Source organism: Coenobita brevimanus, unplaced genomic scaffold (genome assembly GCF_032717465.1).
Source record: "Coenobita brevimanus isolate Jiangsu-jjx unplaced genomic scaffold, ASM3271746v2 jjx.HiC_scaffold_2634, whole genome shotgun sequence".
NCBI classification, from domain to species: domain Eukaryota; kingdom Metazoa; phylum Arthropoda; class Malacostraca; order Decapoda; family Coenobitidae; genus Coenobita; species Coenobita brevimanus.
In genome coordinates, this window is record NW_027643581.1 from 620,971 (window position 1) to 630,000 (window position 9,030).

Here is a 9,030-nt window from a genome sequence, read left to right on the forward strand (position 1 = left end):
GCTTTACATTGAGTGACAAGCCAAATGGTTTCCTGTAAGCCAGGAAACCATTTACAACGCTGGGTGGTAACCATATAACCAAACCATACGTGCTCCCTACGTGTCAACAAGTGGGTTGGTGGAGGCTTAGTGCCCCTCCCCGTAAAACAAATAACTCAAAGTCAAATGGCCACCCCTTGGGGGATTGTGGCATCTGGCAATAGATAGATAGATAGATAGATAAAAAATACAGTCTCATCATACTTCTTTCACGGTGTAGGATCCTGTGGCTAGGCTAACCTAGTCCAATACATGTAAGGGTAGATGACCTGTCTACATCCCTTGGTGGTGTTAAAAAAAAAAAAAAAAAATCCAATTGCTTCTCGGGGACAAAGCCATGCATGGATGTCATTCTGACTGGGCGTTCTAACCCCTAGATGTCCTTTTCCGGCCACATGCCCTTACTGGCACCAACCTGTGTCATTGTAGGGTATGGGGTATGATGCATAAAGTGCATGTATAGTAGTGAAGAGCAGGTAGTTATAAAAATGTTTGGCAGAGTATGCTGGCCTACCCTCTATGTTAGTGACACTGAAAAATGTCAAGGGGGAGCTCCAGCTCTCCCTATCACCAGCTTTTCCACCTTCCTTGAGAGTACAGTACTGCCCTCACAGGCTGGTACCATACTACAGCCTGCTCCCGATAATAATTATAATATTAATACATTATAATAAAGGACATGGTAATTGGAACTTGGAATGTAAGGGGACCGAATGATGAGGTGAAAGAGAGAGAGATTGTCCGGGTGCTTGAGGGTGCGAAAGTGGATGTATGTGGAATAACTGTAACAAAATGGAGAGGAGAAGGTGTAAGAGAATGGGAGTATGGATGGGGTATATGAGCAGGAGTAGGTGAGAATGAGAGGGCAAAGGAAGGAGTATATATAGTTGTGAGTAAAAGATGGAAGAGGAGCATAAGACAGTATGGATCAGTTGGGTCAAGGATTGTGTGGGTAAAGTTGAAAGTTGGAATACAAATGTGGGCGATTGTGTATGTGTTTGCACCAACGCAAGATCGTGCTAGAAGAGTGAGAGAAGAGTTCTGGACAATTGTAGAAATGTGCATGGAAAAGTCTGGAAGGAATGACAGAGTGTTTTTGATTGGTGATATGAATGGTAAAGTTGGGAATGTGAAGGTGGATGGAATAGTTTGGTGAGCGGGGTGTGCCTGCTGAGATAGATGAGAATGGGAGTGCGTTAGTGGATATTTGTGCTGGGAGGGGGTTGGTGATAGCTAATACCCTCTTCAGGCATAAAATGATCCACAGGTATACATGGCGAGTGATGAGAAGGGTGGGTGGTGAACTGAATGAAAGGAAGGCAATGATTGATTATGTGTGTGTGGATGAAAGGATGCGAAGATGTGTAAAGGATGCAAGAGTGTATAGAGGTTGGGGGAGTGGACTTTCTGACCACTACTTGGTGGTGGTCAGAATTAGGATTCAAGTAAGATGGAGGAATAGAAGAAGGGAAAGACGAGAGGAAGAAGTAGTTGCAAGGAGAGTGGAAAGGTTACAAGAGGATGAGAAAAAGGCAGAGTATAAGAGAGAAGTGGAGGAACGATTGGGCAAATATGAATTGGAGCAGATGGGAGACGTGGAAGGTGTGTGTAGGATATTTACAAAAGAAATATGTGCAGCATGTGATGTGGTGTGTGGAAGGAAGAGAAGACGGAGGGGGGTGCAAGGAACAGCGTGGTGGACTGAAGAGGTGAGACAGGCTGTGGCACAAAATAAGAAAGCATACAATGAATGGATAAGAAATAGGGGCGTGGAAGAAGTTGAGAGGCGGAAGAGAAAGTTATATGTAGAAAGAAAGAAAGAGGTTAAAAGATTAGTAAGAGAGAGTAAGAAGAGAGTGGATGAGCAATTTGGAAGGAATTTGAGTGTAAAGTGGAGGGACTGAAAGAAAATGTTCTGGAAAGAGGTGAAAAGAGTAAGACAGGGTGGAAGTGAAGTTAGCAGGGGAGTGAAAGATAAAAATGGTAGATTACTAGTGGGGAAGGAAGAAAACGTGAGCAGATGGAGAGAACACTTTAAGGATTTGTTGAACATAGAGGATGGAAGTAATGCAAATATAAGTGGCTGGGGAATGGCTGGGAGGAGGAGGGAGGTGAGAAGACAGGAAGAAATCAGTAGGATAGAAGTTGTGGAAGCAATGAAGAAAGTTAAATCTGGGAAAGCTCCAGGAATTGATGGAGAGTGTGGTGAAATGCTAAAGCATGGGAGAGAGATAGTAGTAGAATGGATGTGGAAGATGTGCAGATTGGCCTGGGAGGAAGGTAGAGTCCCGGAGGATTGGAAGTCAGGTATAATTATTCCCTTGTACAAAGGAAAAGGGGAAAAAGAAGTGTGTGGTAATCATAGGGGCATTTGTCTTCTTAGTATAATAGGAAAAGTGTATGGTAGGATACTTATTGACAGAGTTAGAGAAAGAACAGAGAAATTAGTTGGAGAAGAACAGGGAGGCTTTAGGAAGGGAAGAGGTTGTGTAGATCAGATATTCATTCTTAGATCTTGAGTGGAAAAGTTTCTAGAGAAGGGAAAGAAGTTGTATGCGGCTTTCATGGATTTGGAGAAAGCTTATTACAGGGTGGATAGACAAGGATTGTGGAAAGTGTTAAGAATATATGGAGTAGATGGGAAGTTGTTGAATGCTGTGAAGAGTATGTACGATGGTGCAAAGGCTGCAGTGCGTGTGGATGGTGAACTAAGTGAATTTTTCTCTTTGAAAGTTGGTTTGAAACAGGGATGTGTCATGTCTCCATGGTTGTTCAATCTGTACATGGATGGGGTAATAAAAGAGGTACAAGGTAGGGTAGTGGATTTTGGAGTGGCCCTGGTGAAAGAGGATAGTGTCTGGAAACTCCCTGTACTGTTGTTTGCAGATGATACTGTGTTGTTGGGTGAAGACGAAGGGGAGCTGCAAGGCTTGGTGGATGAGTTTGGGAGCGTGTGCAAGAAACGGAATCTAAAGGTGAATGTAGGGAAGAGTAAAGTGATGGTCTTTGAGAGAGGTGAAGTCAGTGAATGTACAGCGAGGTTGGATGGTGAGGAATTGGATAATGTGAGTACGTTTAAGTACTTGGGTAGTGTGATGAGTAAGGATGGAGGTTTGGAGGGTGAAGTGCTTGAAAGGGTACAGCAGGGAAGAAAGTTGCTGGTTCTTTGAAAGCAGTGATAAGAAACAGGGAAGTGAGCATGGAAGTGAAAAAGTTACTACATGACAGTATTGTGATACCAACTCTAACGTATGGAAGTGAAGCTTGGACATTGTTGGAAAGACACAAGTCAAGAGTGAGAGCAGTGGAAATGAGTTATTTAAGAGGAGCCTGTGGAGTCACATGGAGAGACAGGCTGACGAATGAGGATATAAAGGAGCGTTGTGGTGTGGATGTGGATGTGATAGGAAGCGTTATGAGAACACACTGAGGTGGTTTGGCTATGTGGAGAGGATGTAGGGTGAAAGACTGACGAAGAGAGTGTATGTGAGTGAGGTGGAAGGGAGAAGAGGGTGGGGGAGGCCGAGGATGAGATGGAGGGATGGGGTGGAGAGTTATATGAAAGACGGGGGTGTAAGTTGGGAGCAGGGCAGTGAAATGGCGGGGGACAGGGCGACTTGGAGGCGATTTGTTTGTGGCCACCACAAACGGGATTGAGGCGTCTAGCAATAGATAGAGATAGATAGAAGATTAAATAACTAAAGCTAACACTGATTTGAACTAATACACATCTGGTCCACAGGTCGTGCTGGAGTCTGCTGCCTTGTTGCTGCTTCCTTGCCACACTGGTCATACCCTGCTGAAGTTTGGTCTGCCCTGCCGTGAGAAGCCTGACGGTGGTATTGTGTCTTCCCCTACTCTGAGATGCCTGGTGGTGTGGTGGTGGTGGTGGTGGCGAGGGCGGCGGCGGCAGGGTGTCGTGTCTTGCTCAGCCGTGAGATTACTTGCTGCTGCTGCTGGTGATCTGCCCTGACCTGCCGAGAGAAGCCTGGTGGTGATGGTGTGATCTGCCTTGCAAGTCCAGGATGTTCTGTGGACAAATGCTACTTTTGAATGCATATTTTATATTACTGTCTCTGTTAATGTATTTTGTACTGAAGTATTAATAATGAAAACTTAAATTTTCTGTCTTGTTTCATTACCTTTTTAACTTTGGCTTTGGCTTAATATAGGTGATAAGTATATTGCGCTCTGCAGTCTTGTGTGTTGTGGGGACGGCTTTTGTGATGAGCTAAGACATTCTGATCGCTTCACCAAATTACTGCTCAGCCGTGTGATTAGTGGACATAAAAGATTATACAATACAATGATATACAGCTAAGCATAAAAAAGGTTATGGGAATTCTCCACCATGCAATCAATGGACCTAAATTAAAGCCTATATTATAAAGCTAAGCCTGAAGAGGGTTGTGGAAAGTAGATAATGATGCAGGGTAGACACTGGTAATGTTCACTGAGCCGTGCCCGCAACACACAAGAACTGGGTGGCGTAATAAATGGACCACCTTGTATAACGAGAGGCCGTAAGTGTGTGCTGACCCACAAACTTGCCATCAATGCCCCGTCATAACTATTACTGTGTCTTGTAGGAAGCACAAAGAAAACAGGCCACAGAATACCTCCTTGTCTCTCGTTCCTCCTACACAAACATACACGCCTTTCACTTTAACTTGACACGGAGTTTCATTTAAAGCATATGAGAATGTCACGCAGATCAGTAGCAGAAACAGCCAATACTACAGCCCAACATCCTTTCCACGGCACTCATTCGTGACTAGCATCATATTCTAGTGATAACTATCGTTACTACTCGGCAAACCGTATGGAAACTATAAGCTATCTGTCTATCGATCTATCTATAGCCAGACGACTTAATCCCGTAAGAGGTGGCCACAAACAAGTCGCCTCTATGCCACCCTGTCCCCTGTCATTCTGCATCACTCCCTCTAATTCACACACACCCTCTCTCATATACATCCCAACTCCATCCTCCACTTATAACTAATACATTAAAACAACCGTGAATTACTGCCGCACAAGCTGAGCCGTAATCATATCCAACACAAACACGAAGGAGCTTTAAAGAACAGAAAACAATACCTTGATAGCAGAAGACACTAAGACCACAAGTACTGACAGCCTACACCAAGAAACATAACTAATTTCAGTCAGAGACCAAGTGAATATCAGAGGCACACAGTTCATCACTTCAGCTACAGATCCGTCCCACCTTTGTAACCTTATGTTGCATCATCCTCTCCACAAACAAAATCGAACAACCGCCCAACACTACACAGATTATCTTTGCAACGTATCCCCTCCTCCACCCAACTCTACACTTCCCAGACACATACATAAACACATAGACACCCCAGCCAGCCAAAACTTTCTATACCAAACATATACATAAACACACAGACACCCCAGCCAGCCAAAACTTTCTATACCAAACACATACATAAACACACAGACACCCCAGCCAGCCAAAACTTTCTCTACCAAACTTATACATAAACACACAAATATCCCAGCCAGCCAAAACTTTCTATACCAAACACATACATAAACACACAGACACCCCAGCCAGCCAAAACTTTCTATACCAAACACATACATAAACACATAGACACCCTAGCCAGCCAAAGCTTTCTGCCAAACAGCATCCTTCATGTGCCACCACCAGGCATACACCCTTCAGACACTACCGAACCCAGAGACAAGAGTACACCAACCTTTCCTGCTACAGTACTAACACAAAATATAACACACATACAATCTCCTGTGCTCATACTGCAAAGTGGCACCCCCACACCACAGCACACCCACTCACTTCCTGCACCACACCACCACAACACAGACAATCCTTCAATATAACACAGGGTTCACATCCAGAGGAGCCTAAGATGTAACAAGAACAACAACAACAACTCAGGCCAAGTTAAAGTGAAACGAGTCTAGTTACGAAAGGAAAATTATTTCAAGTTATTTTGTAAGCGCTTCGGGTACACAAAGTTACAAGGCCACAGGGAACGGACTGCATACCGAGGGTTATAATACTGTGGCGGCTTAGGGGGCTTTATACCACCTTTACTTCAGTGATTTATTGTTCAACCGAGCGAGCGTAGAGAGCAAGCAAGCGAGAACACTATATGACATGGTATAATAGGGTGGCAGAGAAATGCGCCAAGACTGTGTTGTCTAGGAAACTATTAAAGCAACAACGGATCTATGGACAGCATTAGAAACCTAGTAAAAAAAATAATATAAGTTACTTGAGGGACTTTTCTCAAAATTTGCCGCGCCAGTTCTAAGGAAAATAAACGTACCAAACTGAGCACCAGAACCGAGTTATTTTAGTTTTTAAAACTACTGCTGATCTGTTCAGACAGCTGGAAAGCTTATGAAGAAGCAATTGGTATTACTTAAGTTAAATAGACTTAGCTTTTAACATCAAGCGAGATGGATGGATGGATGGATGGATGGATGGATGTGGAATCGTGGATGCTTGGACCGATGGTAGAGTTCCTGCTGTTTCGTCCTTCCACCTGCTGACAAAAATCATCATCAATATCATCATCATCATAATCATCATAGCTGTCGTCGTCATTATCCTGATCATTATATACACCGTCATTCTCATTCTCATTACCATTCTCATTATCATCATCATCATCATCATCATTATCATACTATCATCATCACCTACCTATCTATCTATTTATCTATATCGGTTTATCTATAGCCAGACTCCTTAATCCCGTAAAGGGTGACCACAAGCAAATCGCCTTCATGATGTACTGTCCTCTACTATTTAGCTCAAGTATCCCACTCATATGTTTCTTCTCTTTCCCTCCATCTCATCATCGGTCTCCCCATCCCCCTCTATCCTTCCAGCTAACTCATGTGCACTCTTCTAGTCATTCTCTTATTCGCCATCCTCTCCACATGGCCAAACCACCTCGAAGTATTTCTCTTAGCGCTTTCAATCTCATCCACATCAGCATCACAACGCTCCTTTATCTGCTCATTTGTCTGTCTGTCTCTCTATGAAATTCCACATGCTCCTCTCAAGTAGCTCATTTCCACCGCTCTCACTCTTGACTTGTGTCCTTCCAGCAAGATCCAAGCTTCACTTCCATATTTTAAAGTGGGAATCACAGCAGGCAGTGCTTTTTTTTTTTTTTTTTTTTTTCATACTTTCATCTTCAGTTCCCTCTTCCTAACCACAGCTTTTTAGAGGATAAGCAACCCTCCTTCCCTGACGCATCATTCCAGTCACTTCATCCTCTAATCTTCCATCCTTATTCATCATATTACATAAATACTTAAATGTACTCATATTCTTCCATTTCCTGACTATGCAGCCTCACTGTGCATTCTGTAACCTCATACGTTGAGATGTTAAAGCATCACCACCATCAGCATCAACATCATTATCACCATCAATATCATCACCATCAGCCTGTGACACACCACTGCATGATAAGGACCCTCTCACCTTTCTCCACTCTGATCCATTGATTGTTAGTCTGTTTTCTGTCCTTGCTCGGTAGATCTGCATCACATGATCTCTCCATCTTGTTCTCTGTGCACCTCTTCTTCTCACTCCATCTCTGGCTTGCCATTTAGTTACGCTCGCTCTCCTTCTGTTATCTCTTCTGTGAAAGACGTGACCTGAGGTGTGTGTGTGGAGTTACCTGGAAACAAGCTCAGAATTACTAGATGCGGGAGCTTAAGGACCCTTTGGTTAATCCCCTTGGTGTGGTGTGGTGTGGAAGGGTGGTTGGTGTGGTAAAGTTTGAGGTGGTGTGGTGTGGGGTGGTGTGGTGTTGAGTGGTGTGGTTTGGGGTTGTGTGGTGTAGGGTTTTGTGGTGTGGGGTTTTGTGGTGTGGTATGGTATGGTATGGTATGGTATGGCGTGTTGTGGTGCTGCGCGGCTTCACTGTCCCTAAAATCTAGAGGAATGTAGAACCTCGTTCAAAAATCATTAGTGAGAAGCAGATGGACATGGCCGCTCTTTGATGTGCCCTGATAAAACGTAAACAAAACGTGTGTTGCATCCTCACAACTAAACCAATATAAATAAGGATAATTATTCCATTTATATAATTCACGGTCCAGAGAAAGACCAAAACTGAGCTACTATTTCGGACACACATCCATCCCTTTCCTTGCGATAAATAAAGAGACAGTGAACAATGATTTTTGAAACCCATTGAGTGACCTTAGGAATCCAGTATGTTTTTTCAGAATATAGTGTAAATGTTTAGTATTTGTATGGCCAAGAAGAGCAATATCCCTGACCTCATTTGCACTCTTATGATATAAATAGTTCGAGTGTGAGGGAAATGCAGTACACACGCACGCACGCACGCAAATACACACAAGCATGCGCGGACACACACACACACACACACACACACACACACACACACACACACACACACACACACACACACACACACACACACACACACACACACACATTCTCTCTCTCTCTCTCTCTCTCTCTCTCTCTCTCGCTCTCTCTCCTACACATAGTCACCAACTACATTTGAAGAGAAACGAAAAACAAGAGGTGACTCAGCCATAGACATGAGGATCGTCGCCGTCACCATAATCATCGTCATCACCATCATCATCGTTGTCGTAGTCATCATCATCATCATCATCATCATCATCATCGCCAGGAGCAACAGCGTCAAGCACAGCAATCATCACAACCCTGTTAAAGAGTTACTACATAAGTTCCATCACCGTCATCATCATCATCATTATTATCCCAACTGCTTCATCATCATTACAATCACCATAATCTCGGTCCAGTTAGTTGGTTCAGGAGTTTCAACATCACTATCATCAGCAGCATCACTATCATCATTATCAATATCATCTCCGACAACCCTATTATCATCATCATCAGCCTGTGACACACCGCTGCAGGATAAGGACCCCTGTTCAATCTAACTTGGCGTAAAATTGCAATCTCTT